This window comes from Pongo pygmaeus, chromosome 18 (genome assembly GCF_028885625.2).
Source record: "Pongo pygmaeus isolate AG05252 chromosome 18, NHGRI_mPonPyg2-v2.0_pri, whole genome shotgun sequence".
In the NCBI taxonomy this organism is placed as follows: Eukaryota; Metazoa; Chordata; class Mammalia; order Primates; family Hominidae; genus Pongo; species Pongo pygmaeus.
The window spans coordinates 62,327,160-62,353,513 of NC_072391.2; the positions used below are offsets into that span (position 1 = coordinate 62,327,160).

General features: G+C 41.2%; 1 protein-coding gene across 13 annotated transcripts in view; it reads right to left on the minus strand.

The window, feature by feature from the left end:
• CDH11 (cadherin 11) overlaps positions 1-26,354 on the minus strand; it is a 171,988-nt gene that overhangs the window by 90,256 nt on the left and 55,378 nt on the right. For 11 of the 13 annotated variants that reach the window (XM_063655238.1, XM_063655240.1, XM_063655233.1 and 8 more), the window contains one exon: positions 13,750-13,874. The gene's annotated coding sequence lies outside the window, so the exon portion shown is untranslated. Of the gene's footprint in view, positions 1-13,749; positions 13,875-16,512; positions 18,659-26,354 lie in introns of those variants that run through there. The other 2 variants (XM_063655239.1, XM_063655234.1) reach the window with 2 other exon arrangements.

Genomic DNA, 26,354 nt, shown 5'->3' on the forward strand with positions numbered 1-26,354 from the left:
TAGAAATACCATTTGACCCAGCCATCCCATTACCGGGTATATACCCAAAGGATTATAAAACCTGCTGCTATAAAGACACACGCACATGTATGTTTATTGCGGCACTATTCACAACAACAAAGATTTGGAACCAACCCAAATGTCCAACAATGATAGACGGGATTAAGAAAATGTGGCACATATACACCTTGGAATACTATGCAGCCATAAAAAATGATGAGTTCATGTCCTTTGTAGGGACATGGATGAAGCTGGAAACCATCATTCTCAGCAAACTATCACAAGGACAAAAAACCAAACACCGCATGTTCTCACTCATAGGTGGGAATTGAACAATGAGAACACATGGACACAGGAAGGGGAACATCACACCCCAGGGCCTGTTGTGGGGTGGAGGGAGTGGGGAGGGATAGCATTAGGAGATATACCTAATGTTAAATGACGAGTTAATGGGTGCAGCACACCAACATGGCACATGTATACATATGTAACAAACCTGCATGTTGTGCACATGTACCCTAAAACTTAAAGTATAATAAAAAAATTACTGTAATTTAGCAGCATTGAGTTTGTAGAGTGCTTGAAAATAATGGCTTACTAATATATAATTCATATATCATAAAGACCATGCTTTTTATTGACGTGTAATATATTATATATTTATTGGCCAAATATGATGTTTTGTTGCATGCATAGAAAGTGTAATAAGCCTTTTAAAGGGTACAGTGTTTGTTGGTATCTTGTAAAGTTGTGCACATATCACCAATATCTAATTTCAGAACACTTTCATTATTCCCCGAAAGCAACCTCATAGCCATCAGTAGCTAATATTTTTAGAACATATTTTACTAATCAACATCCTGCCATTCTTCAGGGTCTAAGAACTCTTCTCTGAAGTCCACAATGAATTTTCTCCTGAACTTACAGTCAGCACCAAAGTGCTGGGCAATTGTCTAACCCTTTGGAGTTCCTGGATTTGACACCTGACATTTTCCTGGCCTTCCCAAATAGATGGTATGTTCTTGGAAAGCAACAACCATGTTTTCCGTATTTTCGTTCTCCTCCAGCACCTCAGCTCAAAGCTGAACACACAAGTAGGTACACACACGGGTACCAACTGATTGACCAACCGCCACCTCTTCCAAAGACCAGCACATTTGTCATCTGTCTGCTATTCTGAATTCTGGTGCCCCCACAAGCAGTGAAGAATAATCATGTTCCATGATTATTCTCTCCATAGTATGTGCTGTTAATTTTTCATCTTAATGAACTGTCCAGTCGAGTTTAGCAAAGGGAATAGTGATAAAAGCACAATAGAAAATGTCTTATGCCTTGATACTGTCAGAAACCTTTTCCTTACAACATCCGCACATAATTGAAATAAAATATCTCAGTGGCTACAAACACCATTTGTCAAGAATAAAGTGGAGTAAGTGCTATTTCAAAAATTCATACTAACAGGCTTCATAAACATGGATTATTGGAACATTCTTCTGATTGATACCTACTCAAGCATTTTAAGCACGTGGCTTTTATTCTCTGCGTTTGCTTGAGTGAAACCACTTTGGGTACCGAGCTACATGTCCGCCCCAATTTTCCAGAGCATTACAGATGCACAGCCTTTCCTGTTGGGAGATAGGTCAGGCAAGCCAGGGCAGGCCCAAAAGGCCCATGTTAATGCACGGGCAGGGAAACCATTATGCAGCTGTTGGCTTCCCCAGAGTAGAATGCTCCAGGCAATGATGCCCCTTAAATCTGAGTGATGGTCCAGGAGGAACTCAGACAGAGAGATGTCTGAAGATTCTGCTTATCCCAGCAGTGTGGAGAAGCCCAGGCTCCAGGCTTCTGCCCCAAGCATACCAACCATCATATTCCTGTCAACTCATTAGGGAAATGCTTAATAATTGGTTATTGGTGTAGTCACATTGGTTTAGTCATTAATTCAAGAAATATTTACAGAGTGCTACTAGTATGGATGGCGCTGCCCTTGACATCCAGGACATAGGGGTGGACATGGCTGAACAAGTCCCTAAACTTCATGGGGCTTAGAATCTCATGGGGAAAACAGACAATATAAAAATCAGCCATGAAATGAAACAGACATGATATTTGCTAATTGTGATCGCTTCTGTGAAGAATTAGACAGAATGAGGAAATGTCCAATGACTGCAGGGTGGGTGGAGGATATGGCTTCAGAGGTTGTGAAGTCAGGAAAGGCCTCTCAAAAGGGGGCATTTAAGCTGAATCCTAAAAGGTGTGTGGGGAGACTTCCAAGACTGAGAGAACAGAAAATGCAAAGTCCCTGGGGTTAGAAAGGGCTGGGTCTGCTCAAGGGGCAACAACTGTCAAATGCAGCTGAGCAGGTGGGCAAAGAGAGAGGTAGGGAATGACTGTCTCAAGGAGAGCATTGGCAGCAAAATTTGGGTCTGGATTTTATTCCAGTTAAAACCGGATGTCAATAAATAGTTTAAAATAAGGACTATGGAGAATTGCAAGAAAACCCCCCTTCACTCCTCCCTTGGACCTTATTCCATCCTGCTACAAATTAAATCTTGACCTGTCTCCCCTCTGTCTGATATTTTTCATTCAACTTCTGATCCTGACAGTGATTTCCACTGGCTTTCTCATCTGCACCTGAATCTGCCCTCTCCAAATCTGTTGTGGACAGACATTCCAGCCCCTGTTCTCCTGCCTATCCTAAGTTCCTTATAGCCCCAACTTCACTCTGGGTCCTCCTCTAACAGGGTGGGAAAACCTTTCAGACACTGCTACTGACTTCCTGGAAGCAGTGTTTACTCTGCAAAGCAATCGGCAGGGCTCAGGTGATGGGAGGCTTCTCTTGCTACTCCATGTAAATGCTGAGGTGACCAGAATGCTCTGAAAGGTGCACAATTTTAGTGCAGAAACAGGATCAATATCTGCCTTTGGAGTAGAAGTAATTTAAGTTCCTTGTAACCAGAGGTCCTTTTCTGTCTTGTTCACCACAGTATCTTGGTACCTAGCACAGTGTTTAGCATCCCACGAATAAGCATTTAGTGAAAACGATGGAGGAACAAATGAATCTTGTGTATTCATGCACAGACACAGGAAGGCTTGTTGCAAAATATTTAATAGAGTTTGTCACAGGTTGGATTATCTGTGACACTGACTCTGAGATGGAGTTTAGCATGGGGATGTTTACTAGGGGGTACCCTTTGGAATAACACCTGGAGAAGAAAAGGAAGGGGAATCAGAAACAAACGTAAAGAGAAGATGTGTGATGCAGCCCAGCAACAGCCTCAGACCACCCTGCATGGTCATCTGGGCTAAAGATCGTCCTTCAAAATAATCCCAAGAAAGCTGAGATGGCCAGACTTTTACTCATCAGCCCTCCAATGTGAGCTGCCCTGGGAAAGAGCATGACTTTGGCTAAGTGAAAGCTGCAAGTGAGGTCACCTGCCAAGAGCATTCCCAGTAGCTGAGACCACCAGATCTTCAGTGAACTGGGGAACTGGGTGGTGCATTGCAGTGTTCAGTGCAGAAGCAATTCTACCCATGCTGGGATTTCCTGTTTCTTACAGTTCTTGATGTTTCCAAAAAAGTTAAAGGGAATGAAGCGATCTCTGCCTTAATTTAGGTTTCTTGTCCGGTGGTTTGATAGAAATTGGCATTGGTCTTGTGGGGAGGGGAGGAGTAGAATCCTGGCTCTGCCATGTGCGACTCTGGGCAGGGGACAACTCTGTTTTCTAGTCTCTGCTTAACCTCTTTGAGCCTCATTTTATTCTTCTATGGAATGGGGCAGCTAATGTTGATCTCAAGAGATCAAAGTGGATAATGCACAAGGAAGGTCTCTGCAGTTTAAAGGGCTGTGCAGAAAAAGGGAGGAGAGGATCTTGTCCCTTTTGAAAATGGATGAGGAGCATTAGCCTAAGAGGGAGTGCCTGCCAAAGCTCTCAGCAGTGGAAGGCAGGTGGATGGAGACCATGCTCTTATTCCTGTGAAAGCCTGTTCACCACACATGAGTATGCACTCCACACACTCCAATAGATGGCATGGTATTACACAGCCAAACTCTATTCTCAAGGATTTAACAAACTTGAAGACAACTAATTGGCGATGTGGTAACCCAGGAACATCAGTGTGACTTCTCCATTAGGAACAGTAGGCACAGTGCCCACAACACTTTTAGAGGATGCACAGCAATGTTTTATTTTCTTTTAAAATCAGAAGAAAAAATGACCTTTTAGGGTAGAACACTATATTCCTCTTTAAACCAAAATGATCATAAACTGTAATTTTTTTTTTAATGGAAAAGGGGGCTCATGAAGATACATGTAGCCAGGACCCATGGAAGTGATAGACACTGAGGAATCAAGGCACTCTCTACACAGAAGGAAAAAGGGACAAACTATCTCACAGGGTCTAGGAGCCCCTGCTGGAGGAGAAGATGCTTGTCTGCACACTTGGACAAATGGGGGCCGAGAAGAAAAATGTGTGCAAGGGAATCGAGGTGTCAAACATCACAATGCATTCAGGGGCTACCAGCAGCACAATATGGACAGAGTTAAATGGGAGGGAGGGGAAGGGAGGCTTCTGGGAGTGGGGCCTGGATCAAGTCAGTCTTAGAATCCAGGCAAAGGACTTAGCAATTTATCCTGAGAGGGACTGCAAGCTTCTGAAGCTTGGGTTTTATACTGAAGCAACTTGATACAATTTGGATTTAGAGAAATAATGCTGCGGCTCAGTGGAGAAGGATTGGGGAAGAGAGAATAGAGCTGGACATGCTCTCATGAGCCTGAGCTCCAGCCGCCCTGGTGTAGGCTTGTGTGGGCACCGGTTCCATCCCACACTGTGTGGGGGCTGGCATGGCAGGGACGTGTGCTCCGGCTGAAACCACTGGCAAGATAAAACCACACAAAGGCTTTTGCTTTCCTTTCCCAAAGAATGATGTAAATGGTTCGGGGCAATGAATCACCATCCTCCTAGGTCCATCTTTCAAGTAGAAATTCTGAAAAGTGGTTGGGAGTGTTAAGAGGTCCAAAATAGTATGTTATAGACAGAAATACGATACTTCAGGAAACTTGCTAGACATTCATTTAAAGAGGTATCTTCTCACAAGCACTTGCAAGAATGTGACCAAGTTTTTAAAAATTTGTTTCCCTCAAAAGTATATATATATATATGAACTGTTGCTATGGCAGCTTAACAGCTTTTGGAATGGTGCTTAAATTGTAAAAGAGCCCCTAGAAAAGATAAACTCACTAGCCCCGCCACAAATTTTCTAAAGCTTCCAAATGATGGCATCTGCCAGGTGTCTGGCTACAGTCTTCTAGATCCTCAGCAGACACAATTAATTGGTAGCAGATTTTAGTATGGCTCGTTCCCTTTACTTCCCTGATTTATCTATTGCCTTGAGCTCTGAGTCCCCCACTGTACAAAGGATAATTTGGGTTAGTAGCCAGGAAAGGAAATGGTAATTCCGTGGCTCAAGAATCACGTAGGGCCAGAGAGTACAGGCGGAGTCGGTAAATACATGTTTAATGCATGAATGAATTAATGAATGGCCAAGAAGTAATTCCTTGGAGATTCCACCCCACCACTCTCAGGTTCAGCTGCTTTCTTTGGCTGAGACTGTCTATTTTTCTGTCACCCAGTAGATCCTAGGGACCCAGTCTGCAAGGAGCATGCACATGTCTTGGCCCAGAGCATAAAAGAGTACCAAGGGGGCTTTCAGGAATTATTTGATGAGTTAGTGAATGAATGAATAACAGAAAACAATCCTCTTAGGCCCAGAGCACATGACTGCAAAATCATGACACTGCCTTATTAAGTTACTTCCTGCTTGTCATGCTGTTCAAAGTCCCTCTCACTTTGAGTACAAACTATCCCTTGCCATGTAATGCAGGGAGGAAATGCACAGGTAACCTGAGCAATGCTCAGGCGCTTTCATCTTTCAAAGGAGAGAATCCTATATCAGCCTTTGAGATGCCGTGTTGACTCTGACAAGCTGAACAGAAGAGATAATGCTGTCTATATGGCTGGCTGTCGGAAATGAAGTGATTAGATTTCAGCTAGATTGCCTGTTACCACCCTGGACCACAGGGCCCGGAAGGCAAGTGCAGAGAGCATGCTCACCTGCCCAAGAAGCGCTTGCTGAGCACTTGAGGAAGCAGAGAAAATCCTTTCCCAAAGATCAAGTGGCCCAAAGAGGGGCACCTCCAGCCATCTCCATCCTAGGGACGGATTCCCATCCTGGGGGTGGATTTGCTGCTTATGGGCATCTCAGGGAAACTGACAATGAGAGGAACACATTATCGATTTTGAGAACATCTTATGTTATCTCAGTAAATCAGTGCTGGGGAGAGGAACTGCACTCCAGTCTCCAGGTAACTGACATCCAAGCTGTACCTTGATTAGGGATTAAATTCATAAACTCGTTGCATAGAACATGGCAAAATTATTTTTTAAAATTCAGTGTCTCCAGATGAAGTGTTCATAAGAATTTATTGTGTTATTTGGGCAACTTTTCTGTAGGTTTGGATAGTTTTAAAACTTAAAATAAAAAAGTTTTAAATCAAATGAGTGCAAGCAAAACAAAGGGAAAAACTTAATAAATTTTTCCTTTTAAAATCAAGGTGGCTGGGCGCGGTGACTCAGGCTTGTAATTCCAGCAATTTGGGAGGCCAAGGCGGGCAGATCACTTGAGGCCAGGAGCTCGAGACCAGCCTGGCCGATGCAGCAAAACCCCATCTTTGCTAAAAATACAGAAAATTAGCCACCCATGGTGGCACACGCCTGTAGTCCCAATTACTGTGGGACTGAGGCTGAGGCATGAAAATCGCTTGAACCTCGGAGACAGAAGTTGCAGTGAGCCAAGACTGCACCACTGCACTCCAACCTGGGTGACAAAGTGAGACTTTGTCTCAAAAAATAAATAAAATAAAATAAATAAATCAAGGTGTAAAACAGGGTTTACAGCTGGTTGTGATCTATGTATACAAATGTGGAGGAAGTAGCTATATGGATGTGTGTGTTTTTAACTGCCCAGAAACTGTCTGGAAGTCACACAGAAAACTGACAATAGTGGTTTCCAGGCAATGAAATTGAAGGCCTAGAGTATAGGAATTGAAGAAGACGTAATTCTCTGTATACTCTTTTTCACCTTTTCATTTTTTTTTGTTTGTTTTTAGGGTTTTTTTTAGATGGAGTCTTGCTCTGTTGCCAGGTTGGAGTGCAGTGGCACAATCTCAGCTCACTGCAACCTCTGCCTGCCGGGTTCAAGTGATTGTCTTGCCTCAGCCTCCCGAGCAGCTGGGACTACAGGCGCGCACCACCATGCTCAGCTGATTTTTGTATTTTTAGTAGAGATGGTATTTCACCATGTTGGCCAGGATGGTCTCGATCTCTTGACCTTGTGATTTGCCCACCTTGGCCTCCCTAAGTGTTGGGATTACAGGCGTGAGCCACCATGCCAGCCTTTTAAATTTTAAAATTTAACCATCTTTAAATTTTAATTTCAAATGTTATTTTTAAATTTAAAAATAAACTTTTAATTTTAAATTTTAACCATCACCTTTTAAATTTTAACCATCTTTATCTATTTTAACCATCTTAACTATTTAAATGTATCTATCTAAGGATACATAAAAATAAAAACAAATATTTCATGGGACATCCCACCTAGTAATGACAAATACTGACTTAACAACTTCTGTACTGTTCCCTTTGCCTGGAAAATCCTTCCTGGTTTCTCCTGATAAATTCCTACTCATGATCAAGTCTAAACCCAGAGGTTACCTCCTCACTGAAGCTCCGCCTGATTTCTTCCAGCAGAGTCAGCCCCTCTATGTTCTCACAGATCCATGGATCTGTCTAAAAGGAACTCTGTGCCATGGTTATTTGTTTGCCAGCCTGGCTCCATCACAAGAAGAGGGGTTCTTTGGAAGCAACAGTACAGTTCCATTGTTGTATTGATACACGTGATTTATTATTGTATCCCCAGCACCTAGTCCAAGGCCTAACATAGGGATGGTTCTCAAGATGACTGATGAGTGAACACATGCAAAGTCTTTTCTCCTTTTGCCATTTTTGCCCCTCACTCACTGGATACATTCAGTCATGTCGCTGCATTAGCCAGAACCTGCTAAGTCTCCTTTAAAACTCAAGTGGAGAATGTGAAGAAAGAGGAATGTGTATACACTGTTAGTATGAATGCAAATTAATACAACCTCCATGAAAACAGTGTGGAGATTTCTCAAAGAACTGAAAATAGGGCTACCTTTCAGCCCAGCAATCCCACTACTGGGTACCTAGGTACCTATCTAAGGGAAAAGAAATCATTATATCAAAAAGGAACCTGCACCCATGTGTCTATTACAACACTATTCACAATAGCAAAGTCATGGAATCAACCTCAGTGCCCATCAAAAAATGACATGATAAAGAAAATGTAGCGTATGTGTGTGTGTGTGTATATACATATATATGTGTGTGTAAAATGTGGTATATATGTGTATACATGTGCACATATACATATATACACATAAAAAAGAATGTAGTGTGTGTATATATACGTGTGTCTATATATACATATAGACACACATATATACATATATGCACACATATACACACATACATGTGTGTATATGTATATATAGACATATATATTTATGTGTGTATATATGTGTGTCTATACACACATACATTATCTCTATACACACATATATATGTAGAATATATATATACACACACACACACTACGTTCTTTTTTATAGCTGTATAGTATATCACGAAATACTATACAGCCACAAAGAATATTACACAGTCATAAAAAAAGAATGAAATCATATCTTTTGCAGCAACATAGATGAAGCTGGAGGCTATTATCCTAAGTGAAAAAACTCACAAACACAAAATCAAATACTGCATATCCTCAGTTATGAGCGGGAACTAAACAATGGGTACACATAGATATAAAGATGGCAATAATAGACACTGGGGACTCCCAAAAGGGAGGAGGAGGGTTGAAAAATTATTTATTGGGTATAATATTCATTATTTTGGTGATGGGTGTACTAGAAGCCCAAACCTCACCATTATGCAAAATACACATACAATAAACATGTACATGTACCCCCTGAATCTATTATTAAAAAATAAAAAAACTCAAGTAGAGATTTAGGACATTTCCATACCAAAATAACTGTAATAATAATTGCCCTCCAACTCCCTCCCATCCCAGCTTGGTTAAGACTGGAAGTCAAGGTACAAAAGAATTGGAAGAGACATTTTCAATAGGAGGCACTACAGTGCTGTGCTTAGGAATGGAGACCCTGTCTCTACCCATTGCTCATCGGTGGTCCTCAGCAAGTTCTTTAACCTCTCTAAACCTCAGTATCCTCATCTACGAAAGAGTCATGACCCCTGCACATAGCAGCCAAAGTCTTGGTGACGTCAAAGAAGATAATAAATGTAAAGCACATATCACAGTACCTGGTACAAGGGCATGCTCAGAAAATATCAATGTCATTGACCTCTTTGCCCATCACTAGCTAAATAAAGCAAGATCAAAGAACACAACTTTGGTTGAGGTTTTTCCTTTAGTTATGATTTTGCGCAGAGACTGGATGTTCAGGTGACCTACCACGTAAGGGCTTCATGTAATCATTAGTTGATTGTGGTGATGACAGTCACGTTGTATACATTGAAGAGCTGCAATGTGTAGGCAACAAGTGAACTGAGTGTCTGTTTATGATTCTGATGACACCAGATACAGACAGATACTTGGCCTCCTTCTCCACAGTGGCCTACATCTCAAAATAGGAAATATGCATTCACAGACAGACCCAGCAGCACAGGGAGTTAGGAAGCATGTTGCTAACACTTCAAGCTGTCAGGGACAATGCAGAGCCCGGTGGGTTCTGCAGCACAGGTGAGCTGTCCCAGAAGCAGCTTTCTGGGATTCACTCCTATGCAAATGAAAGATAATTGGGTGACCTGCGACCAGCAATTCCTGCTGGTTATTACTCAGCTGGATGCCAATGTGTGTACACTTCTCTTGAGCAAAGGGCAAATCTCTTCCACTTCTCCAAGATGTTCATTTCTAGGCCCCTGTGCTCTACTGAAAACCCAGCAAGGTCACAGGGCTTAGAAGCCTTATCCTGTAGCTGCCCGGATAATTCCTCCTCTGTTCCGAGAAGGTTCCTAAGTAAGACAGGTGTGCTAGAAATGGAAGCTCAAGCTCCAGTGGATTTCACTATAAGTTAACTAGAGTGCCGATCCTGTGAGCCCATGCCACATTTGTTTAAAGCCTCTCTCCGTCTTTCCTTCCCATTTGGATTTTGACTGCTATATGCAGTTACCTGACTGTAAACTCCTTGAGGAAAGAGGAAATGCCTTTTCATCTCTGCCTGCCTTTGTGGCATGTCATAGGTGCCTGTTCAAGAAAGTCTGGCATCTTGACCTGTCTGGGAATCAAGAATCTGAGTCTCAGCTAAAGTCATTGGTTAGTTTTGTTCTTCAAAATCCTTACAGTGCCATCAAGAACAAGTCCTTTCCTCCACCAGGCACAGAATTCTTTTCCATCAAGAAGAAGCTTAACCTGAAAAATCAAAGGATTGTTCCATCTGCATTCCTGCTGTTTTATGTTTTGTTTTGTTTTTTAAAGATTTCATGCCACCAGCATTGGAGTAATTTACCTTCCTCTCCTTGGAATAAAAGCTTTGCAGAACTCTTCAAAATAGACTGTTCTTAATTTCCAGGTTAAAAAAAAAAACTACCAGATTTCCTAGACATGAAATTAAATTCAAGTACTTTCTATTTAACTTTTGACTCTGATTCATTGACACCTCATTCTAATTGCCCCTATTATCTAGAAAAATAGGAAATGTCACTTGCACATCTTATTGAGGAATTCAAAGGGCCAATGAAATGAAGAGCCCCATTTGGCTCAGCAGAAATGAGATGATCATCATTCACAGACATATCCACAGGAGGGATGCACTTCCTCTGCTGAGCCAGGCTTCGGAGCAAATGATTGCAAAATAAGCAAATGCAAGAGGAGTCAGTCCTACAATTTCCAAATCATTCTGTTGCGCTTGTAGGGGAGTGCAATTTTGCTTCTAGGATAAGCGTTTTCAATCATTGGTTTATTCCCTTAACAAATATTGACCAGACAATGAGAGAAAGAGGTAGGGACTCCTCACTTTGAAATTTCCTCCCAAAACAGACCCACATTAACACAAGAGTGTAAAATACCTGAGAAATTATCAGAAATTTATAGTTCCCAGTCACAGGGGACTACCATCTATTTAACAATAGCTTGTGTGGGCTGCAGGAAAAGCCCCTGGCCTTATGTGGAGGTAATGTTTTTTGCCCATAATATGGGAGATTCATTCAGGAGAAAGGCAGACAAGGAGAGTGGTAAAAGACACAAACCCTAGCTAAAGTTAGACTTCCCATAAATACAAATTCCAAGGATAAAAGTTACAGCACTATGGCCATAGGCAAGATACTTATCTTCCCTGATATGCTTTGGCTCTGTGCCCCCACCCAAATCTCATCTCAATTTGTAATTTCCATGTGTGGACGGAGAAACCTGTAATCCCCACATGAGAAGGGAGGGAGGTGACTGGATCATGAGGGCAGTTTCCCCCATGCTATTCTTGTGATACTGAGTGAGTTCTCACAAGATCTGATAGTTTTATAAGGGGCTCTCCTTCCTTCACACGTGCTTCTCTTCTCTCTTCTGCCACCTTGTGAAGAAGATGTTTACCTCTCCTTCCGCCATGATTCTAAGTTTTCTGAGGCCTCCCCAGCCATGCAGAACTGTGAGTCAATTAAACCGCTTTCATTTATAAATTACCAGTCTCAGGGAAGTTCTTTATGGCGGTGTGAAAACAGACCAATACATTTTCCAAGATTGAGTTTTCTCATTTATAAAATGTTGGATATTAACAATACCTACCACATAAGGCTTTTGGAAGGATTAAGGGGAGTGATACATTTAATGTCCTTAGGAACCTGACATTTTGTAAGCATGCAAAACCTGTTAGCTGCTGTTATTATGACTTTTCTCTGTGTAGTCATCTTAGTCCACCTTCCTCACATTCAATTAAAAATATACTGAGGGTCCCTATTCATTTGCTTAGTAAGTACTTACTAAGTGCATACTTTGGCCCAGATACAGTACTTGCAACTGGGAGCACAGTGGTCCTAAATAAGTCCTGTCCTCAAAAATCTCTAGGTCTAGCTGGGAAGACAGACAACTAAATAGGCAATTACAGTCCAATGTAGAAATCACAGTAAATGGTGTAATCCCTGGCTGCTAAAGTATTGTCTAGGTAATCTTAGGCTTTTAGAAATAGCTCCTTAGAGACAGTGAAGTCCAAGCTAAGATATAAAATGCCTTAAGAGTGCTTATGAGGTGAGAGAGATTATGAGGCTTTGGGGGAAATAATGGCTGTGCCCTATGAGGAGGTCCTAGAGTGGATGTATATAATACAGGCAGGGTGGAGAGGGAACAGTAGCTGAGAGATGAATCTGGACAGCAAAACAGTGGCCCTTCTCATTAAAGGATCCTAGAAGCTTGTTAAGAAAAGCTTATCATTGAAAGGGAATAAGTGGGAAAGTACATAAAGTATGGATTTAAGGACATTGTTCAGGATGTATATAGATCATGGATCACGTTGGAGCTGATGAGAGAGAAATAACCCTGGAGGCAAAAAGACTTAATAGGTGACAATTTCAGTAATATTAGAGAAAAAGTGTTTGACTTGCATTTGAATGGTGGCAATAGGGATAGAGAGAAACAAAACTATTTCACAGATAGTCAAATGATTGATAGAATGAATAGGAATCAAGAGGAATTAACTGCTATTGGAGGTGAGGGGTTGAGAGACTTAAAGTATTCCGCCCATGTTTCTATTCTGGGTGAATTTTGATACTATTACAGGAATGTGGAACCCAGGAAAAACCTGGATTTGACGTACGTATTTAAGGCACCACTGGACACCTACATGGAGATGAGCCGTAGGCACTTGGATAAGGAGGTCTAGATTCCCCAAGAGTGGAAAGTCACGCTGGTAGAATTAATTCTTAAATTTCTATCTGGATATTTAGTTGTCTCCTGTGAATATTGCTCCAGTTACCACCGAGCAGATGGAGAAGGTAAATGGATTAGTAGAATCCTAAAATGTAAGAACTGTTAGAAATCCTAGGTCCAGCCACCCTGGCAGTCCAGTAAATGGCTCATTAATCTCATAGCACAGACAGTGAATGGCAGAGCCGGGTCTGGGAGTAGAAATCAGGCCTCCTGGCTCATGATCGAGGGCCCTGTCATTTGAAGTCTAAAAGGTTCAGCCTCCTAGCAATCTCATTTCCTTGTGGGACATAAGCTACCTTGTTCCCATTTTAAGACTTATTTCAAAAGAAAAGGGGAAAAAAGCACCTTGGCAATCATCTCAGTGGGCCTGTTCAGCCGAGTCCTTGCTAAAGAATTATAATCCCTTTAGTTCCTTCTTTCTCCTGCAGATCTTACTATTACTAGCACATAATAGGTGTTCAATAAAGAGAATCCAATAACATCAACACTGAATGATCACATTCCTCACTACCAAAAAAGGTAGGCCTTTCTCTCCCTCTCAGATTCTACTTTTGGCTTTATTGAAGGTCCAAATCAAGCCACATTTGAGACATAGATCCAGTGGCATACTTTCCATCTTGACATACATAGTAATATGTGAATTGTTCAGTAATATTAGTCCAGCTTACCTTCTTCACCCATTGGATACTTGCTGCCAATTTCTGTAACACACTCCACCCATCTGATTGGTCACTCAACAAATGACAACAGGAAGGAATGTCACAAGGCTGCTGAGCCGAAAACACAGTGATTTCTGCAAAAAGTGAAAGGATCATTAGTAACCTAGTGGTGGTATGAATTGATCAAGTGATACACTATTAAACACAGTTGCATATGACAGACTTTTCTCTTAGAAGATGACAATCCAGGTGTGCAAAGAGAGAGAGAAACAAATTACTAAAATTATGTGAAAAGTGGGAAAAACTTGTCATGGACTTATAAGTACCACTGGATAGTGTGATTAACCACACATGCATTTTGTACTTTGATGACAATGATAAAAGCAATCCTACACACGACTTCTTATAACATGCTGTGTCATTCACATACATTTGCTCTTGCATGAAGAACAAGCTATTGGGGGAAGGTATGAAAACTTAGAGCCCGTTTCTGATAGGACCTATGTTCCAAAGCCAAAGCAATGTCTTCCTTCCTAAAGTGAGAAGCACTGTTCTGGTGTTGACAGATCCTCGTGAACAACAGGCTCAAGGATGAAGAGTAGCAATAGCGGTGGTGGTAATAGGAGATACTATCCCCACTCCAGCAGACCAGAGCATTGGGCTGACAGGGTTGCAACTCTTCAAGACTGCATTTCCCCTACCCACAACACCACATTTTAGATTTTCTGTGTCTAAAATGGGGGCTGTGTTCTGCCTGGATTCTGGTCTGATTCATCTTCATATCTCCCAAAATGTCTAACACATTTCCTAGCCCAGAGCATCTGTTCAATGCATATTTGTTGAGTGAATAAAGAAAAGAATATGGAGTGTCTAAACAGCTGTCATCTTTAAAAACTGAGGCACTGAACCAAGAAAGCTGCCAGCTGGCATAGCTTCCATAACACAACAGCATAAAGGAGTTCTTGAATGTCCTTCATCTCTAGGCTTCTACCTTCTAGGATCAACTCAGCCTGCATTAGGGGCTTAAACAGCTTATTTCTTTGACTTGACTTCATTTCTTTCCAAATCTCTTTCCTTGTCTGATATTGCTTCCATCTAACATCATACACAAAGCCTTCTCCAAAACAACAAACAAGCAAACAAAAGCCCTTTTTAGTGAAGGAATGTGGATGAACCTTAGATCTACTAAAATTTGTTCATAGAGCCTGGTTTTGGTGACTGTAGCAAGATGAACAATAAAGCTGTCCTCTTGTGTGCTATTTATCCAAATGTCAGGACAGAGTAATACTGGAGTTATTGCTGGAGATACAGGGAGTCATGGAGGAAATGCTACATGCAGCAGTTCACACAATGCATAACGAATGAGGAAGGACCCCACTTGTCAACCATGTTACATGCTGTGGCCAGTCTCCAAAATTGCCCCACAATAACCCAGACCCTCTGATAGGCATGCCCTTGTGCAGTCTCCTTCTATGGGACTATGAGCTGGCTCTGCATAACAATGAAACAGCAGAAGTGACACTATGAGAACCATGGGAGAGGGACCTCCACCCTGGTCGGTCCAAAAGGCAAAGCATTGAACCAAAGAAAATTACTCTTGAGCCTTAAGATTCAGCTGTATTTGCCTTTTTATGTAAACTTGCTTGGAACACATCACTACTTTCTTTTTTCCAATTTCTCCCTTTTAGAAAGGGAATGCCTATCCTACACCTGTTCCACCACTGTATTTTGGAAGCACATAATTTATCTTATTTCATAGGTTTACAGCTGCAGACAAATGTTGCCCCAGGATGAACAGCACTTTGAATCTCATCCATACTGATTGTGTCTCAGAATGAATAGTATCCTGCGTCTCACCCATACTTATTTAGATGAGAATTTGGACTTTAGACCTCAGAATTTATGCTGAAACAAGTTAAGATTTTGGAGGCTGCTGGTATAGAATGAATGTGTTTTGCATGCAAGAAGGACATGAATTTTGCAGGATCAGCAGTAGGATGTTATGGGCTGAATGGTTTTGTTCCCCAAAATTCACATGTTAAAGCACTAACCCACAATGTGATAGTATTCAGAGGTGGGGCCTATGGGAGGTAATTAGGTTTAGATGATGTCATGAGGGATTGTTCTTCCAAGAAAAGGAAAAGAAAGCAGAGCTCTCTCTTTGTTTCTGCCATGTGAAGACACAGTGAGAGGACTGTTGTCTGCAAGCCATGAAGAAGATCCTCACCAGGAACCAAACCTACTGGTCTCCAGGACTTTGAGAAATTAAGATCTGTGGTTTAAACCACCCAATCTGTGATATTTTGTTATAGCAGTATAAGCAGACTAATACAGAAACCCTGTAGCTTATCTTGTGCTTTTTGAACGCTTGCTCTAGGAGAAGTTGGCTGCCATGTCAAAAGTTCAAATACTCGATATTACTGTGCTGTAACAAAGCTCCAGATAGCCAGGTGGAGAAGCTGTATGGCTGGAGAGAGAGGTGCCAATCCATTTCCAGCTCTTTCAGCCTTCCAAGCTGAGGTGCCAGACAGGTGACTAAAGATGTCATCTTAGACACCTAATCCATACAAATATTAACTCCAGCCATCTGACTACATGGCAGGAAAGAACAAGTAAGAATACCTAAATGAATTCAATCAATCCACAAAACTGTAAGAGATAGTAATAAGTTGTTGTTATATGCCACTAAATGTTAGGACATCATGTAACTCAGCAATAGATAACTGGAATGTTATAAACAGGGGTGGAAAAGATATTTGCCGTGTATCTCACCAATGAATTATCCTTAAGCACATGTAACCATCCTGGGTATTATGAACGCCATCTCACCCTACAACACAAAAAGGTAAGACTCTTGCTGAAAGTGTACAGCCAATAATGCCCAGGGTATGTTGGAATCCAGCAGTGCTGACTTCATAGCCCAAGTACCTTCTGTTTTCCTTCTCTAGTCTTCTGTTAATAATGCAGCTGTTACTGGGGCCAGCGTGTTTAAAAAGGTTGACTTCTCAAATCTGTAAAACACTGATTGAACTCCCCACTTTGTCTTGCATTCTTTACCTCCCTGCAAAATGTTTCCTATAGAAATCCTTTCACCATGTATACATATGTAACTTACCTGCACGTTGCACACATGTACCATAGAGCCTAAAGTATAATAATAATTAAAAAAAAAAAAAAGAAATCCTTTCACCAAAAGCCTGTGCAGTCAATCAAAAAAGCTTTGGAAGAAAAGCAAAAATAGATGGTGAATTGTCTATGAATTCTAATCACTGCAAACATTTGAGAAAGAGGGACTGTGGATTCTGTGAAAAAAACTAGTATACAATTATATCATGTTTCTCAGAAAAAAAAAATGAACATACAAAATCCAAGTTGTTCTTTATGCTTTTAGTGTAGTTGATGGAGCTAAGATGGCTGTGCGGGCTATAGCGGGTCATCTGTTTCTGCATTCTCTGCACTGGCCTCCATGGCTGGAATGTTCATTTTCCTTCATCTTCCCCACAGCTCATGACTCCCCCAGACTTGGAATCATGTGTTCCCCTCTCAGCCAGGAAACTACACTCCAGCCTTGCTGCACCCACTTCCTACCTACTCTCAGGACTTCTCTCTGCAATCTTCCCAGCTCTGCACACCATCATGGGCTGTCTTCAAGTACAGCGCCATCGTCGTCTATCAGCCCTTCCATCATTGTGCTTGGCTGCCCACAGCACTAAGCCTCTTAGGGGCTCAGACAGTACATGCTATATACTATTTCAGAGAGACTAGAAATCAGGAAAAAGAACACCGTGAAGCCAGAGTGTATAAAGTGGAATGAAGGACATACTCAGTAAGCATACCAAAATCAAGGAAGTCAGTCAGTGGAGGATGCAGCTGTGACTGTGGCAGCTCCCTTTTGCTAAGCTCTGATTGTGTGGAAGGCTTAATACGTGCAGAGCCATATCCTTCCTTTTGCCACTTTCCCTCTCTTAGGCTCTCCATTAAAATGGAAAGAGTTGTCAATGAAGGGAGCGGCATAGCCCGAGGAGATGGAGTTACTCCATTTTACAGATGGAGAAACTGAGGCTGAATGGCATATGCCCAAGTGCATAGAGCAAGGAAGTAGCATAACTTGGCTGGATCAATAAACCCACTCCTTTTTCCCTAGGTTTGAGAACCCACCGGGAGGTCCACTCCCCAGGCAAATCATGCCTATTTCCATGGTGTGCGACTACAGATAATTTCTACTTTTTGGTAAAAACACAATGGGAAGGCCAGCTGCAGTGGCTCATGCCTGTAATCCCAGCAGTTTGGGAGGCTGAGGCAGGAGGATCACATGAGCTCAGGAGTTCAAGACCAGCCTGGGCAATATGGTGAAACACAAAAAAAAATTAGCTGGGCGTGGTGGCAGGTGCCTGTAGTCTCAGCTACTGAGGAGCTGAGACTTGAGGATCGTTTGAGCCTGGGGGGTCAAGGCTGCAGTGAGCCAAAATAGCGCCACATACTCCAGCCTGGATGACAAAGTGAGACCCTGTCTCAAAAACAAAACAACACAAAACAAACAAACAAAAAGCCAACACAATGGGATATTTCGGATATTTTGGAACATAGTTAATTAAAGCAAACTATAATTAAATGTTTTCATGTTACTGTTGTATAAACAAGTGAAATAACAGATTTTTAAAACTTTTCTTTGGTGAAGAAGTTGAGCAACGGCCATCCACTTTTCTGGTGGTCTAGAAATACCAATTTGCTTCGTTGATGTTGCTCTGTGCAGGCAGGAGAAGGGGTCACACATACGCAGTCATCCCTGGGGGTCTGCAGATGGGGGCTTCTTCCTTTTTTGGGCATCACATGTTTCTGACATTGTTGAATGGATGATTAAACTCAGTTAATAATCTCCATTGGGTGTTTTTCTTTCCTGTTATTGCAAAGTTCCAAAACCATATGGTAAAGCATATTTCGTAAGATAGGATTGTAGATCATGATTCTTTTCGTAAAAAAATTGGGAGAAACAGGAAGCTATTGCATGTGAGAGAACAAGACTTAAAATCAAGTTTTTTCTCCTCCAAGCTAGTTTGAGTTGGGGCAAGCAAGAACTTTCTAAGTCTCAGTTTCCTCACTATAAAATGGGGATAATAACAATTATTTTGGAGAATGATTGTGGAGGACAATCATAATACATGGAACACTTCACTTATACACTCAAAAATCAATAGTTGTGATTATGAAAAGATATATTGTGCTTCTATGATTGTGCAAGATTAAACATTTTACCTTTTATTGTATATTTGCTAGTCAAAAACCCTTTAATAGATGTGTTAAGTATTTATACAGAACCAATATTGATATGTGCATAAATATTAACATACAATTTTATCACATGTAATTAATATTAATCTATAAGCATTTTGCAAATTTTTTTTTTCAGACGAGGAATCTGAGTCTCAAAGAAATTTAGAGATCCCTCAAAGTTCCTGGACTCAGATTAGACCTCTACTCCCACTGTGTGATTAAGGGATACCAGCTACCCTCTGCTCATCCCTTCCTGCAAAATCTTCAAGGCTGGCTCCTTACTGCCTGTACAGAGGATGATGCCCAACGTCTATCTGTAATTAGAAGAAAACATCCACAAAGAGTTTCTGAGCTCCAAATGGATTTGACACAGTGGACTTTTAAATCAAACTCTTACTATGATTATCTTCATTTCTATTTAGTAGTTTTTCTAAGTAAGCCATGCTTTTAGAGGCACCTAATGCAAAGTGACAACCTTCACCATTTTCCAAAGCGCCGATGGACGGGTGTAGAGAGAGTCCATTGTCACCATGGTAATTACTGCACAATACCTGACGGCCAATGGACGGTCAGGAGGCTTAGGCAGCCGCTGAATCCGGCATTGTCCAGGCCTGATAAAAAGACTAGAGGCCTTGAAAAGCCGGGGAGCAGGATCTCACAGCTCTTTCCCTGAGCCCTGAAAGGCCCATTGTGCTGCCACCATAAATTCTGGGTTCCCCGGGCACTTGACAACTGAAGCCAGGGACAATAGAATTCTTGTGTCCAACAAAACACGCCTTGTCCAATGCCGGTCTTATCAGCCGCATTTACAAATGTCTTTCGTTGTACCCAAATAATTCCCTATTAGAAGGGCTATTGGGAGCAGAACTAAATAAATATTCACAGCCTTTGTCATATCTTTGGGAAATGAATAAACAAACAGTCATCTAGCATATGAGCAAACCTCCTACTACTCACTACATTTTATCTGTATTTCTTGCCCAAATTATGTAGCTTCACTTTCTCCTTTTAACATATTAACAACTGCGGTACTGGAAGCTCCGGTTTTACGTGCCATCTACTACACGCCATCGGTATTATTGCGTTGGTGCTTCTACATGTGTTTTGTAAAAATTACTCTTCCCCACAACACTAGAAATTTTATTTCTGCCTCCTGAAAGAGGAAGAAATTAGAACCTAGAGAAGTTAAACAACTTGCCCAAGATAACCAAGCTAATTAGTGGCAGAGTGGGAATTCCAATCTAGATTTCCCTTGTTCCAAAGACTCTTCCCCTCCCACTCAGCGATGGTGATTTTGCTACTGAATAAAAAGAATAAAAGTTAGAATAAGGGGAAATATCTAAGCACACCCACTATAAAATTTGCATGCATATATATATATATATATATATGTATAGAGAGAGAGAGAGAGAGAGAGAGACTATATTATTAACAACTTGAGAACAGCTAGAATAGAAGGAAAATGAAAAGACTTTCTCCAGGAGAGTATATTTTATTTTTGCCTAAAATGCTAGCAATTTTACTTTTTACACCTTTTTTTAGGGCGGAGGTGAGAAGCAGACGAAAATAAGATTAAGCATGCTGCAAGAAAGTTTTAAGGATGTCCATATGGTCAGTATGTAAAGTTTTCTAAAGAACTACTAGGGTGAACAAAGCAACCAGATGCACACAATCACATATGCTCCAGAATAACTTTAACCTCTTCTTCCGTAGCTGATTTTATTTTACTTATTTGTCTCCTTGTCATGTATAAATATCTAAACATTTGAATATAATTCACATGATCAAACAGAAATCCCCTTCTCAATAGAAGCCATCAACTAGAAGAATGGCGATTTTTACATTAAAAAAAATACCTGACAATATTAAAATTCTAAATGGTTTCCTGTCAGGTCAGGAGATGCCCACATTCCACATTTATTAACACAGCTTATGCATCTGACTCCTGTCTGTCCCCAGCCTCACCTGCCCACCTTATCTCCTGCTTCGGTAAGTACTGCTGTTCCTGAGCCTGGGAGGCTGTGCACCTCTGTGCTTCTCTGCATCCGACCTCTTCTTCCATTTACTGTTAGTGTGACTTTGATGGAAATTCTCCTCAGTACCTAGCATAAACTCAGAGGGCCTCAGGATTCCCTTAGTGTAACATAGTACTTTTTTATTTCTCCCACAATTAGAGATCTTTGTTATTTATGGCTATTTGGTCCTCCCAACTTTCCATCAAGGAAGCTGTGAGCTATTTGAGGACAGAAATCACATATTATTCTCATTTTTGTTTGGCCCAGGTCAGTACACTGCTAACCCTCCACAGGGCTAGACTATTGGAGAAATAAATGAACGGTAGTAGTCAGACAAAGAATGACCACAAAATTATATAATTTTTTATTTAAAAGATTGAAAATACCTATTGACTTTTATCTACTTGATGTCAAATGACAGGTATAATTTGTAATTTGTTTTCAAGGACTGTAATAATGTACTCATTTGGTGCAAATTATTCAGCTTTGATAAATGCAATGTGGCATTATTTGGTTTGTTTTCTATAATATTTAAATATTTAAAATCAGTAAAGTAGGTTATCATTTTGCAAGTAATTGGCTATTAACAATAAAAGACTGGGAAACCAACAGGTATTTCCTGACTGGCATTAAATGCCTGTGTTTGTGCAAGTATTAAGTTTGAAAAAGTGTGGTCAATATTTTCTAAATACTTCACATGCCAAATGAAGCATTTAATCATCTTTGGGGATTTAAGGCATGAATGCCATCATGTACACATGATGCTAACTCTCAGCATTTCTCTATCCCCCAGGAGCTAAATGTTCTGCAGACACAACTTAATCCAAACAGGAAATGATGACGGCTAAAATTTATTGAGAATTTCCAATGGACCAGGTCCTGGGCTAAGTACCTTCCTACAACACACAATTTCATCTTATGACAATCTTATAAGTCAGGTTCTGTGGTTTTTCTTCATTTCACAACTAGGAAATTGGAGCACAAAAAGACTGAGTAAAGTTGCCCTCAATCACAAAGCCACTCACCAGTGAAGCCAAGACTCGGACGCAGGCAGTTTGCATCTATAGCAATTAACCAAACAGCTGTACTCTACTCCATTCTTTGGCTATAAAATAGGGCACTAAATTAGGAAAGTAGTCCAATGATTTAAAAGAAACATGACTAAGGACTGCATCACTTTACCCGGCTACCTAACTATCCAGAAAAAGCAGAAACCAACTACGAAGGAGAACCCATGCATGTAATGAAGAACAATAAAGACCTTTAACAAGACACAAGGCCTGAGACAGTCTCTTAACATTTTATCAAATTTGGGCAACTTCCAGACAACCAAGAAATCCGCTTATTTGCAAGTTTCTGGAGTATGCAAATCTCCATGTTCACAAAGTCAGAGAAGTACTGCAAACACACACACACACATACACACAGAGACACACACACTGCAGCGTTTGTTGTATGCCAGAAATAGTCACAGCCTCCCGCTATCTTCTCATAGTAAGAAAAGTAAACTGCATAGTCCATAGCAATACAACTGATTTATGATATAATAGGAGAGAGTTCCCTCTGGGGCCATTATACTCAGAAAGAAACAAAATAAGGTTTCTCAAAATTAAGTGCGACTATCCTTTTGCAATATAAAATTAGGTTAAGAAAAAAATGCCATTTTGTTACTTGCCTTTTCCTAGGCACTTACTCTGAAGATACAAGCTGTACAAACTCTGCTGGTCTACAAACTCCACAGGGATAAGAAGCATATATGTTTCCTTGTCCACTTTATAATCAGGTAGACAAAGGCACAAACTAAATGCTTCAAAAGAGCTTTCGAACCAATGACTTAGTAAATAAAAATCTGAGCCCTAGACATAGTGGTCTCACCTATTTACAAGTGCTTCTGAAGGGCTGCAGTGAGTGGAGACTGATTTTCTTCAGGCACAAATTTGAATTTGGCCACAGAGGGGCTGACGTGAGCCAGGGAGAGAGTCTAGCGGGTGCTCTACATCCTCATCACACCTCATTAAATACACTGGATTCACTCAGGGTCGGCGGGGGAATCAGGCCATTAAAATGTTTCAGTTTTGCATTTGCTGCACTTTATTGGTGGAAGAACATTCTTCACTGCTATGCACAAATTTTGACATTCTTGAAGAATGCGAAAAATCATTTGTCAATATCGAGAACCTAATATTTTCATAGGAAGCTTTATGTAGGCTATTCTACCTCGGTTTATTTGTAAGTCACGTGTGTGTGCTTTAGATGTAAATGTGACTGCACACACACACACACACACAAAACACACATTCTCAAGGATGTTTTTTTCTTTTCATTCTTTAAATACTCTTTGGATGGTTACTTTTACTAACTCCATTGTTAAGAACTGAAAATAAAGAGAAAAAACAAACAAACGAACAAAATAGCACTGTCAACAGCTGTGTGGAGCTGGGTCATCTTACCAGACCGTGCTTGGATCATGAGTGTGGAAATGACAGAAAAATGGCCCTGTTTGTCTGCAAATCAGTGGATCAGAGGTTTCAGGAGGTCTTCTTCTACAATATTCATATTCTCTATCATATGGCTTCCGTCAAGAAAATGAGGCTGGATACCTACACTTGATCTTAGCCAAAAGGCCAAGAAGCAAGGAGGCTGTCTTTCTAAACAGGCTTTTAAAATGCCTCCTTGGCTTTGATATCTGCAAATGTTCTATATACAGAGATATAAAGATATATAATAGTATCTATATGTGTGTCAGTACACACACACACGTACATGTGTATATTATTCATAACTTGATCATTCATATTTGTAAACATTTCAGTCACTTTCCTTATCCAGTAAGCAAATGAAGTTTGGCATTGGGTACCAGGGTAGATTTGATGGGCAGTAAGATTGTTTCCTACTTTGAAATGACAGAACTTTGTAATTGGAATAATCAGTTCCCCTGGCTAAAAGCATCCCACCTCCCTTTATCAGTGTTCCAACCATGCTTTGGGAAACACACAGCTAAGAGCTGATACTTCTCTAGTGTTCAACATGAGTTGGGAATTTCATGGGCCAAATCCAATACCATGATGTGGCCATCTTCAAGAGGACACTGCATGTGCAGAAGACCTTGGGGGCCAGGGAGGGGTCACCTTTGGCACTCAGGGTGATGTGTAGGCACAGCCAGGTTTCAGAGTCAAGATGGTCCTCAGAGAAGGCCCAGAGGACCTTATCTAGGAGCCAAACCAAAGGGGCATGTCCCCCAGCAAGCCAAGGGGCCAAGTTGTGGAATTAGAAAGACTTTGGCATAAGATGCAGCTGCAAGCTGACTCCTGTTTGAGCCTCTATGACTCTTCAGTTCTGTGGCTTAGGACTCTGTTTCCTTACCTGTAAAATGAACATCATAACACCTCACATTCCTGTGGCGAGCACAGAGGTGATAATGTGTGCAAATCACGCTATTGTTTCTGACACAAATTTACTGTTCACTAAATATAAGTCAATACCATCAGGGTTCTGTTACAAAGACTCAACATAAAGAAATTAAGGCAATACAACAGGGGCCCCACCAATTGCCAGATTACTGGCCTTCAGTGACAATAAATGGGGGAAATAGAGACATACCTTTTCAATTCTTTCTCAGTCCTGATGTCAGCAAAGAGAAAGTCTCTGTTTGCAGTGATTCCTGAACAAACCTTTTTTTTAACAAAGACAAGGCAGTCTCAGGCTGAGACAGGATTCAATTATGTTGTTTCCTTTTAATTGTATCTGTTTTTTGACTGCCTCATATTTATGACAAGAGATACTGGCTTGCCAGAAATTAGAGCAATATAATTTTCTTCAAAAATATTTTTTTAAATAGCAGAAAGTAGAAGGAGTGAAAAGAAAATATTACGTAAATAACAATGTGAATCGTATCCAGATATTAGGGAAGACAAAACCTGAATGACTGAGAGGTGAGGAACACGGATCCATGGCACCACAATTATTTTATGGACAGGGAGACAGAGGCCCAAGGGGGATACAGGTGAGGAATGGTGCCTACAGCATCTAATCCGCCCCAGACCCTGCCTCCAGCATCCCAGGGTCTCTGCACCACATTTTCATTAATATCACGGGTCAGGTCAGCTATGCGAGGGGACTGCAAAAAATCATCACAGTTCTCTTCCAAGGACAGAGAAGGAATTACAGGGGGAGACAAATGCCAGTTCCGACATGGTGGTGGAGGAGGGAGCAGAGTCTAAAGCCCTACAGGAAAGTAGGTCTTCACAAAGAAACTAGGTTGAAGACTCACCCGGCCCACTCTCCACCTCATGCCCCTCCTTGTGACGCATGCCGCGCATTTTACCAATATCCTGTTTTATTCCAAAGGGAATTTCAGGCCGCCTACAAAGGTGCATACAGTACAAACACATATAAGACTATTTTGAATACTAAAAATGTGAAAAGGAGAAAGAACAGCATGAAATAATTTGAATGAAGGTCATATGCAAAGCTTGGACTACAAAGTCATATTAGTTGCAAGGGCTGCCTCACAAAGGGATGGGGACACATGACCTGGTACAGGACCACAGGACCCATGAAGATAAAACTGGTGCTCAGCTGGATTGCAGCCATTCTAGGTACTGATGCCAGCATACCATTTATCCCATTGGTTCCCACAGAGACAACCCTGTGCAAGACACTAAGCAACATTCTTAAACATAGTGGAAAGATAATTATTGGGCCATTTAGAACAGCATCACTGGCCCACAGAGGTGAAGGAAGGAGATAGAGGAAGATACTCAACAGCATCTTTCTGCCAGGAGGACCTGAGAGCAAGCCCATCTTTCACACGGCTGCTACAGGCACACCCTAAACCAGGAGCCTGCTCATGCCACTCCCAGTTGCAAAGCCCTCAAGGTCTCCTTGGATTGGTCTCCTCTACTTTCAACAATAGCCAAGCCTGCTATGTTCCAGATACTGTGCTAAAGTGGAGTGTTGCATATATAACCCCTATTTGAAAGTGGAGAAATCTAAGATGGAGAGGGTGAGTTATTGATGCCACCTGCCTTGCTTGTAGGGATTCATATCCATGCAGTCTGACTCCAGAGCATCCTCTCTTAAGCATCACTCCATTCTGCCCTCAGGGAAAGCCCTTCATTAGTGAGCCTCATTGGTCTTCAGCTTCACCTGGGGAAGCTCCTTCTAGGAACCCATTGCTTTGCCTCAACTTACCATATTGTTTCATTCTGCCTCCTTCATTCCTACTTTTGCCTCTGAACTGAATATCTCTTCCTCTTCCTTTTTCACAAACTTATCCTTGTCTTTTAAGGTCTTGGCCAAATATCACCTCCTGACAGTCCACCTTCC